Source organism: Glycine soja, chromosome 1, assembly GCF_004193775.1.
Source record: "Glycine soja cultivar W05 chromosome 1, ASM419377v2, whole genome shotgun sequence".
In the NCBI taxonomy this organism is placed as follows: domain Eukaryota; kingdom Viridiplantae; phylum Streptophyta; class Magnoliopsida; order Fabales; family Fabaceae; genus Glycine; species Glycine soja.
The window spans coordinates 13,480,990-13,492,949 of NC_041002.1; the positions used below are offsets into that span (position 1 = coordinate 13,480,990).

Consider the following 11,960-nt stretch of genomic DNA (forward strand, 5'->3'; position numbering starts at 1 on the left):
GTGATTAGATTATTTCTCCCGTCTCTGATGGAAAGACTAGAATCTTTCATGTGAATATCATAGCCTTTTTCAAGTAATTGTCCCAAACTCAAAATATTGTTCTTCATAGTTGGGACGTAGTAGACATTTGATATGAATTCATGCCTTCCATCTTTCAAACGAATTGAGATCTTACCTTTGCCTTTTACAGGAGAATTAGAATTATCACCAAATGAGACATTGCAACTTACTGATTCGTCAAGATCCACAAACATGCTTATTTTTCTACACATATGGTTGCTTGCACTAGTGTCAAGGTACCATGTGAAATCCTACAATGCTTGGTAAAGACTCAATGCACAAAGCATTGAGTTGTCTAAATGTTATTATTATCTCATCATCATTAGATTCTGGAACTCCCTCTTTGGACACTATTTCCTGTATTGCTTGGCAATCCTATACAGATAACTGCTTCAGAAGAGGACTGAGACTTCTGGCTGTTGAGAATGTGAGCAAATATACCAATCCATGACAACTATAAACATTCAAATACACAAGATTTGAAAAGGACACATTGGATGGCACTAAGATTTTCAGGCAAGGACAACCTCTGACACTCAATGTTTCTAGGGTTTTAAGTAATGGTTCTACCCACAAGTGCTCTAACCCTATGGAACTAAGCTTGAGGAGAAAATCCAAATATAATCCTTTCAGATTTGAAACAATTTTGGTACAACCAGCACTAGGTTTTAGGGAGGGGAATATTTCATTGAAGGAACTACAAGCAACTCTAAGATTTTCTATGTTGGGTATCTTTTCAAGTAATCCACTTGAGAATATATTTGACTCATCATCCTCATGATAGCACAACAACGTTAGAAGTTTTAAATTTTGTAGGAGGTGTGCAGCATTTGCACCAAATTGTCGTCGCATAATCATAGTGTCTTCCGTAGTTATTGCTTGATGCTCCAATTCAGGGATAACCTAGGAGTCAAAACAACTAAGGGAATAAGAATCATTAAACAAAAGGGTATAATTAATGACCAAAGCAACAAAAAGGTGATTAAGTGAAAAAAATAAGACAACAAAACATGCAAGAATAAGTGCAATGATATCTAAAACAAAACAAAAAAGCACATGTAAAGTGATTGACAAGAATTCCGCCATGTAATAAGAGCAAAATAAAAGAGTTATGAAAATAGTACAGTTTGAGAAGTTACCTTTGCCTGAAACAGTCCATGTGAAATAGCCATCGCGTCTTCCTTTTTGAGTGACAATTGCTCAATGTTTGGAAAAATCTAGAAATTATTCAAAACAAAAATATAAAAAATATTATAATGAGATCCAAATTATTTTACAACGAATAAAGTTTTGATATTGTATTACAAAGGAAACGTATGATAAATTTCTAATACTATCAATTGCCTTTACAAGAAATGCTAGCAACAACATCTTACACTATCTTTTTAACATGCATGGGGGAGGAAGACAACTTTAAGAAGCTCAGTATGGCCTATTTTTTGTATACTCTCTTAACTATATTTCCTCTTCTGTATTTTGGTGAGAGGATCCTCCATAATTTGAAAAATAAACTAGTCACATGAATTCATGTTAAAAGGGAAAAAAACTATTACTTCATTAGCCATTGCAATAAAATAGTTATATATTTATTAGTGAGGTTTTGTTCTCTTATCTTCTAGAGCTAGTCAATTAATGAAACAAAAAATGCTAATAATACTTTATGATATATTTTTTAACATTCCTTTTATTTCTGAGTTTTTCTATGATGGTCCAATTAACAGCAAGCAGACCCAGTTATTTGAATCTCATGGGATGTCAAAAAGTAAGTGACTAGAGTTCTTTTACAATTTATCCATATTAAGACATGCAAGCACAATATGGAAACTCGAGAAGAAATTTTTTTAATTAATACCTTTTCAACTATGAAAATGGCTTGCTGATGATTTGAAATACCAACTTGATCCTCTATATCTGCAACTTCACCACTATTATGCTCAGATGTAAACAATTTCAACTTGTCACAATGATATATATCAAGATATGCTAGCATAGGCCATTCTAGTGAGTGTTTTCCATTGTAGAAATACTTGAGCTCTGGCAATTTCCTTAGTGTTATTGATATCAGACAATGGAAAATGAACTGTTTAGTTTCTCCCTTCAAGGCTGCTTCATTCTCTACCAAAATTTCCACCAACCTTGCACAATCTCTCACATCAAGCATAACAAGATGATTGGCCACTGAGGTTGGAAACAAACTTTTAAGCTTTTCACAGCTATAAATGTACACTTCTTGCAAGCTTTGAAGGCTGAGAAATTCATCAGACATTAGATTCCAAATATACTCTAGATTTGGCAACTGACTTAGAATCAGTTTCTTCAAAGGAAGAGAATGTTGAGAAGGTAGTTTCATATCTACTCTCATATCTTGCACATCAAATATTGCCTTAATAGATTTGCAGTTGATTACATGGATCTCTTCCAAGTTACAAAGAAATGGAAGTAAATAAAAAGGAATTACATTGGGTAAATATTCGCATTCCACCACAAATAATGATTTCAAATTTTTGAAACTATGGTCACTTGGAATTGGAACTACACCAAGCCAAATCTCTTCTAAGGGAAGGTGATCACCAAATTTCAGGTACTGTATATCACATGTAGACTTTTCCACCTGTAAGAGACAAATGAATATTAATTTGAAGAGCTTAACATATAAATATATTAGGATGATGTTTGTAATATTATTATTTAAAAAAATGAAGATCACTTTGTACAGATTGTGTTGCATATGCATAGTAAACTATGAAGTTGTTAAAATCTAATCCCTTAATATTTTAGTTAATTGTTATAAGTTTGCACTTTTAATTTCCATCTAAATTATATCTCCCTTTTTAAAAGAATCGAGGCATGCTGCTAAATTGAAGAATAAAACTCATTTTAATATTATAAATATCCATGTTCTCCATGTTGTTCAACAAAAAAGCTTACATTTTGTGGCATTTCTTAGACGCAAATATTTTTATCTCATTAGCTTTAGAAGGAGGAAAAAACCATTTTGAAGCTTTTAAATAAGATAAACGAGCAAAATGATCATTTAGCCTATAAACAACTAACAAATGAATTCAAATAATGAATGCCTTACTTGTTGGTAAAACAACCTCTCCATTGTCGTGTTGAGATCATCCTGGTAGTGAAAATTCAAGTCCTGCATGGATGTTTTAAATCCAAGAAACATTGGCGCATTTATGCCTCCTTGCGAGAAAGTTTTCATATTAGGGCTTTTAGCTACCGTCCCTGTTTCCAAACGTAACAATTGCAAAGTGGCATTCCCTGAATAAAAGCTTACTAGTCTCAGTAAGGAATCCAGTAGTAACATTTTCAGTCGTCAAAATATGATCTCATCATAAGCATCTTCATCTTCTTTCTTTACTATTTCTTTTATTGATTCACATTAGTCTATCTGTAGGATCTCAAGTTGCACCAAACTTTTGGCAGTGGAAAATGTGAATAAATATTCCATCATTTTACAGTCACTCACAACTAACTCTTTCAAATTGATGAAAGATACTGCAAAGCACACTAATTTTTCTAGTCGTGAGCAGAGTCTAAGTTGTAATACTTCAAGCTTTTCAGAGTATGGTTTTACCCACGGCTGCTCTAACCCTATCAACTCCAGCTCTTTTAGATCATACAAGAATAATTGTTTCAATCCAGCAAGTATTCCATGGCGAACTTGAGAGGGAAATATCTCCGTCAGACCAAAGCATCTTTGCACTCGAAGATGTTCTAAACTGGGTACCTTGAGAATGAAATCAAAAGGCAAAGTATCTTTCTCATTGTCAAAATCCTCAAACCATAGGAGAAGAATCTTCAATTTTCCAAGGAGGTCTCTTGGAAATTGTGCATCGCTCAACAAAATAATGTTTTGCTCATTGAGTGACAATGCCTTCAGTTTGGGAACAACCTAGACAACCAAACCAATTCAAAACTACTGGAAAATATATAATGAAAAAGAAAAGGAAGCACAAATTGTTTTAAGTGTTGGTCATTACTGCACATGTGTCCTTCGGGAACACTTTTTTGTTTAATACTTATTAAAAATGTTAAAATTTTTTGGTAACATTTAAAAAATATTGTCATTTTTAAATGTTGCTAAAAAAATTTAATAACATTTTTAATAAGTGTTAAACAAAAAAGTATTACTAAAGATTACATGTGTTATAGTGGATGCTTTGTCACCTTTTCAGCCTAGAATAGAGGTTGTTGAATCCGCCTATTTGGAGCCTCTATAACTGCTTCTGATGTGAATAGCTTCAACTTAGGGCAAATGACTACATATAAGGTTTCTAATATGGGGCATTCCAGATGGTGTTTTCCATGATAAAAACAACTAAGCAGTGGCATATTCCAAAGATTTAGCAACGACAAACAAGGGAATTCAAACATTTCAGTTGTTCCATGTTCCATTGCAGCATTTCCCTTTCCAACAATTGCAACCAATGAGGAACAGATCCATATTACAAGTGCTTTAAGATTCCCCAAATTTCTGGCAAGGGATGAAGGGAACAATGTTACTAATCTTCCACAACCATCTACAACCACTTTTTCCAAATTGGGAAATCTAACAATTCCTTCGGGATTTTTATTCCATATACATTCCAAATTCGACAAGCCTTTTGAAGTAAGATTTTTCAAATGAAAGACTATTCCCTTCTTGGTATTGGCATCACTGTCATCTATATCAAATATCACCCGCACTGCGTCGGAGCTATGTACATTCAATTCTTCTAAGCTCTTCAAGTATGGAAGTACATGAGATGGAATTACAATATCTCTTTTACCTGCTACATCAAATTCCAATTTCTTTAAATTGCGAAATAAGTTGTCTGAAAAAGCAGGTTTGCTGTGTTGGTCTCCCGTCATCTGAGGATAATCGAAAAGTCTCATATGCTTTGAATAATTGAAAGGAACCTTAAAAGACAAGAAACTCTGCGTGAGAAGCCTATATATGCAAACTATATTATGCAAGAAAAAAAATAAAATATTTTCACTTGAAAAAAGAGACTGATTTTTTTATCCTAAACTTTTGGTGTAACTTGTTAAAGCACTCCGACTAAAGAAAGAGTGTGTATATATATTAACAAACCCATATCCATATTTACGACATAATTATCCGATTGTTGAATATTTAGTTACGATCATTTTCAATGCAATGAGAAAGGTGTTATAAAAAATTGTTATGGTTAATAAATACTCTAATGCATACCTGATCTGTGACAATTTTTTGTAGAGTGACATTCAAATCACCTTCCCAATACCATTTGTCTTTTTCTCCAACTACAACATGTACTTTCTGTAGGTTTGGAGCACTTTGGACATTAGAGAATTTTGTCATTTGAGAGCATTCTCTTACTACTAAATTTTCCAATAATAGGAATTTTAAGTCACACTTCTCAAAATTGCAAGAACTTGTGAGATTTTGTAAAGACACCAATTCTAAAGATTTTAATTGTCTAAACTCAATTTCTTGTACATTTTCCTCTTCATTTTCTGCAATGATTTCCACAATCATTTCATAGAAGCTTACCTTCATGGTTGTGAGTTGAACCATGCTTTTAGCAGTTGAGGATGTCATTAAATTCCTCATCAATCTACAATGATCCACTTGCAAATGTGTTAAGTAATAGAATGATACTGAGGAAGACATTAGATTTGTCAATTTTATACATTCACAAATGACTAAGCGCTCTAGCCTTTGAAGAAGTGGATCATGCTCAAAGCCTATCTCCTCTAAATAGATCAAGTTATATAATTCTAACTCCTTAAGTTGCATAACAACACCTATTTTTTCACATGAAATGAGGCTTGCAGGAACCCAAATCCTTTTAAAGTGACAAAATTCCAATGTTAAGGTTTGCAAATTTGGAAGTCTATGTAGAAACCAAAAGAGAATTTCTGTATTCTTCAGTTGACCCAAGGTAAGTGTTTGCAGATTGTGCATTATGTGAGCACTAACAATGTATTTTTGCAACCACTCTACTTCTTTCAAGCTCATTGCCATAAGTTCTAAGTTGTATATCACCTAAATAATAATAAATAAGATTTATCAATATCGAAGCACACTTGGAACCATATTTGCAACAACATATTTAATGTGTTACTTTTTATGAGAAATAAAAGACACATTCTCACATGAATTCTTTAGTGACAGTTACATTTAAATTCTATAAAATTCTTAATTCAAGCATTTTATTTTGTACCTTTTCTGTAGCTAAAACAATTGGCTGCGCTTGTGAATTTTTTATTTCCGTAGGAAGCAATGCTAACTTGTAACAATTGTGTATCCCTAATTTCTTCAATGATGGCCACTCTAAAGTGTGAGGTCCCCGGTAGAAACTCACAAGTTCAAATAGTTGTTGTAATGACACACAATTTAGATGAGGAAACTTAAAGGTGATAACATTTTCATTTGAACCTTTGTCCCAAGCAACAATCTCTTTCATTACCCCACAATTAGATACGCTAAGGTATTCCAACTTTTCTAGTTCATTGGCAACAAAAAGTGGAAAAAGATATTTTAAATTTGGACTCCCATTAATGCTTATGCTTTGCAAATTATTATACTTAAGTATTTCACTAGTGTCTTCCCTCCATACATGCACCAATTTTGGTAACGCTTGTAGAAATACGTAGTGCAAGTTTGTTTCATTCCTATCACATGTTTCTGGAATATTTTCAAAGTCAAATATGTTTTCCACTAACTTGCAATCAATAATGATCAAGCTTTGAAGACTCTGAAATCTTTGCTCCATATAACTAGGAAAAATTGTTACAAGTTTGTCACACTGTCTTATTATCAAAGAATCCAAATTGTGAAAGGAATGAAGACCAATATGGGGCTGCCAAATGGTATTTAGTTTCTCCATGAAGACCATCTCCATTTTCTTCAACTTAGGAAAAACATCAATATTCTGCTACAGCAAAAAGCCGTTGTTAGGTGATCAAATAAAAGACCTCAGCAGTTAATACAATAAAAGACAAATGATAGTAAGAACAAAGTTCAATTAAATGAATCCACACACCCTTGCATCTTCTGGAAGAAATATATCCTCCATCATTTTACATGAACTTACAAAAAGGCTTTGGAGATTCACCAAACTTCTAGCCATGGAGAATGACAGTAAATATTTTAAATTACCACAATCTATCACATTGAATGTCAGCAAATTTTGAAAACAATGCAAAGATTGGTCACTCCATATCTTCTGGATATTGATTGAGGATAACTCCAACCATTCTAATTTTGGAATTGAAACCTATAAGAAAACATAAAATATGTCTCAACAATAAGATTTTGATTTTAAAAAATTTACATGCTCAAGAGAAATGGAAAAACTTAAATGAGCAGGACTTATTACTTCTTTTATAGGAATAATATACAAATTAAACATTAGAGGTTGTCTAGGACACATCTTTATGACAATGTTTTTACATACCTTTTCATTGAAGAGTGAAAGGCAAGCATCAGTGACACTTTGACCAACTTCGGTGATAATATCCTTGTTCTTGTTTTGCACTTGGTCTTCTAATGAATGTGCACATGAAGGCATCTTTTCATTTGTATATAAACAAGTAAATGCCGGTAAAGATTGTAATGTTAAAATTCGTAATTGAGGAAACTCAATCTTGTCATCACAGATAGTATGAGTTTCTCTTTCAACAGAAACTATCTCCTTCAAAGAATCACATTCACACACTTCAATTGTTTCAAGCATGGTGAGGTGACTGACCATGGAAAATGGGAAAAGGTTTTTCAATTGACCACATTTTTTAATCTTGATGATTTTTAATTTGCAAAACGAGGCCTCTGTAAGCCGATTGTCAGATATTTTCTCCAAATTATCCAGTGTGTAAAGACACATGGACTCCAACTTAGGAAAAGCCCGTAATGGGAGCAACTGCCCCTTAGAGTGTATAATGTACTGAATCTCAGAGTTATTTAGAATACACAAATCCTTTAAATTTGAAAATCCTTCAACATTTAACTCATTCAGAACATCATGAACATCATTGAGTTCTCCCAAAAACAAATTTTCAACTCCTTTGAACAACATTTTAATCCATTTTTCAGAATGAATGTCAATACCTTCTTTTAGGTTGAAGGCCAAAAACTTCACTACTTCATACTTGTCAGGCATTCTGAATTCTCCCACTCTAAACATGTTGAATTCTCCAATGACAATCTTGTAACTATCCAAATTGTCAAAGAACACATTTTGTGGAAAATGGTCAACACTTGGAATGTGTATGTCTAGAGTTCTTAACTAATTCAAATGCTTCAACTCAGAAAGACAAGCATTTCCGCTTTGGATTTTCTGTTCAGAATCCCATAGAACCAAGCTGTCTCTCATATAAAACTCTTCCAAAATGTTCATTCTTGATATGATATTCGAAGGTATTACTCTTAGTTTTGAGCAATTGCTTAAGTCGAAAAGTTGCAGCTTATCCAATTGCCCAAATTCAAGAGGCAAACTTTCAATATTAGATTCTGAAAGACTAAGAATTCGTAATTTCTTTAACTCTCCAATGAATGATAGGTTCTTTCCTAGAGTGCATCTCTCCAAACAAAGCATTCTTAGTTTTTTTAGGCATTTAATTGAAGAAGGTAAGAATGATAGATTAACACCAGTCAATACCAATACTCTGAGTCGAATCATATCTTTAAAAAAATCATCTGGTATTTCCAAAAATTCATTTTTACTGTCAATGTGTAAGACTTCAAGTCTAGGACAATATATACTCTCATGAAGCTCATCATTGATGTCACAATAGTGTAAAAAGATAGCAGTGTACCTTTCATATTCATCTTCATGAGGCCACTCATCTAGTATGCCATTTTTCATAAAAAAAATACATGTTTTTGTTTTGATGATATAGAAAGAGCAACATCGCGAACAATGTCATGAATGTTATAGCGGTCAGTAGAATAACTTTCCACCAACAAACTTGACTCTTTCAACTCTTCTATCAACACATTTACTCTATATCTGGCATCTCTAATTGTGTGGACTCCTTGAAGCAAACCCAAACCAATACAGAACTTCACCAAGTCCATAATCAAAGCATCACTTCCCATTCTAGCACATTGTAAAAAAATACGCTTGAGCTCCTCGTTTTTTAGATGATCATAGCTTAATTTTATAGAGAACTCAATAGATTCTTGGGCTTCTATAAAACTTTGTCTTTTAATTTGTCGACAAACATCCTCCCATACAAAGTAACTCTTATTCTTTAGAGCCCTTCCAATGGAAACTAATGCTATGGGCAATCCAGCACACATTTTGGCAATTTCAATAGCATTCGCATCAAACATGGAATTTGTAACGTGTATTCCAGCCACTTTCTTAAGCAAAGTCTCTGCCTCCTTCTCATCAATGACTCCTACCAAGAAAGTTGACGTCTCCGACACATCCATTTGATTACATATTACTTCTTTACTTCTAGATGTTAGAAGAATTTTGCATCCCTTGTGATCACCAGATAACTTTTCTTTTTTCATCTTATTGAAATCAGCAAATAACATATCTTTTTTCATCATTTTGAAATTGACAGAAAATAACTCTTGGTTTTCCATCTTATTGTAACCAAAGTCAGATATATCCTTGACAACCGTTTGGCTTCTATCATCATCATCATCATCATCACTGGATGGAATCCCCAATCTATTCAAGTCCAATCCATCCCAGAGATCATCTAGGATTATAAGGGTGTTCTCCTTTTCTTTCTTTATCCTCTTTCGAATGCGGTTTGCTCTTACAATCTCAGTTTCCTCTTCCAATCTCATTCCCAACATCTCAGCAATTTGCCCTTGAATTTTTTTTATGTCAGGATTTCTTGTTATATTTGCTATAATCACCATATTGAACAACTTCTTTTCTTGAGCTTTCTTAGCAACTTCTTTAACTACAGTGGTCTTACCCACACCACCAACTCCATAAACTCCAATCATATTAACTTTAGAGTCTTTCAGGGCTTCCATAATCATCTCCATAGTTTTTGTTCTTGATACAAAGCTTTCATAACCAGTGTTTGCGAAAGCAGAATCAATGGATGGGCGTACTCGATAGGAAACTTTATCAAACCTTTTATTCCAAAGTTCTTCTATTTTGATTTCCTCTATCATCTTTGTAGCATTGCTGCCTAATCGATACCTCCACTGCAGGTTATTTGGAAAGAAACCAAAGGAACACCTTGTCTTTGCATGACATTCATCATGAATAAAACTTTTATATTTTTTTATCTTCTCATCCACCTGTTTTAACCATTGTTGAACATCATCCTCAATTTCTTCTGCATTCATTTCCACATCCGTAACTTCATTTTGTACCCTCTTCCTAGCATTACTCAACATTTCAATGTAATGTTTCACCTCTTCAAATTTTTCATTGTAATTAAAAAAGTATCCCACATGTCGTTTGATTGCACCTCCTCCAATTTGAAGTGCATTTTCGGTAGCTGTAGAGACAATTGCGTCCATGCTCCCTTGAGAATAGACACTTTAATTTCTTGTTATGTTGGTTCCTACTATTGCTACAATTTTTTTCCTGAATAACACCAGATAAAAAAATTATTCCACAAAAGGACACAAATAGTAAAAAATCATTCAAAAAATTGAAAAAATTTAATGTTGGTTGGTGTTTCTTAATATCTATCAGTGGGAGAGTTGGTTGCATAGCTAGTTGTTAATATCTATTTATTGGGTTGAGAGTGAGACACCAAAGAAGTAAGGCATATTACCTATAAAAAAAGAGGAAAGGTTGTGAGGGAGATACAGCTAGCCATTTAGTAAAAGAAAAGGGGCCTTACGACAGGGAGCAATCCACCCACTTATCTTCTTGAATGACCAGCATCACGGACTTTACCCAAAACCACAGTTTCCATGTGCACAGAGTGGCGCAAGAATAGGTTGCGGTTTACACCCTCCATCAATTCAACACCTACTCCAACTCCCAGTTTCTCTGTCGTGGACGACAACCTCTTGTTCTTCAAGCGCGTGGAACTGCATCCATTCTCCACTGATGATCCCATCGGCTAGCTTGCAAAGGTTGAAACATACTTCTCTATGTTTAGGGCACTCCACCTAAAATGCAGATCCAACTCAATCAAGTCTACATGGAGGGTATGATGTGGCAACAGTTCAAGGTTCTAACAAACTTTGACCCTCAGCTCACCTGGAGTCTTTCAAACGTGCCTTGTTAGATTACTACAGTGATCATCAACTAGAAATTCATTCTTGCAACTTAAGCTTTTCCACCAAATGTCTATATACCATTGACTAGTACATGGAAGCATTTGAAGTTCTTATGGCACAAGTTTCTCCCCTACTTGAGGAGCAATACACGGGTTTCCTCCTCGACGACCTCCACAAGGATATATGCATGGAGATTTTGGCCTTGGAACCTCCCAATTGCCACTGCTTGGGCTCAGTGGCATGCCTCATTGAGTGCAAACTAGATCGCTCTGGTTGGCGCGCTTCTACTCCTCAACGATGATCCTCTCAATTTGTTCCTCATTCTTCTTAGGGGCTTTGTAAGGCCCTCGGGTCAAGCTTGACTATTATACCATTGTTGTCAATGCACATGTCTTGGACTTAGCCGGGATGGACCTCATCGACGACGATCCTCTCATTCTATTCCTCATTCTTCTCAGGGGCTTTGTAAGGCCCTTGAGTCAAGCTTGACTGTTATACCATTGTTGTCAATGAACATGTCTTGGACTTAGCCAGCATGGACCTCATCGTTGGGGTTGAGTGGTTGGAAAAGTTTGAACTAACCACCATGGATTAGCGAAAGAAGACAATCAATTTTAAGGATAATGGCACACTTACTACCTTGCAAGGCCAACATGTTAAGGATGTTCATCGTTCCTCAGCATAACAGGGCCTCTTGCACGGATTGGCC

The 11,960-nt window shown here is 34.5% G+C and overlaps 1 pseudogene; it reads right to left on the minus strand.

The window, feature by feature from the left end:
* Positions 1-401: 401 nt before the first annotated feature.
* LOC114409510 lies at positions 402-10,596 on the minus strand (annotated as a pseudogene).
* Positions 10,597-11,960: the final 1,364 nt, after the last annotated feature.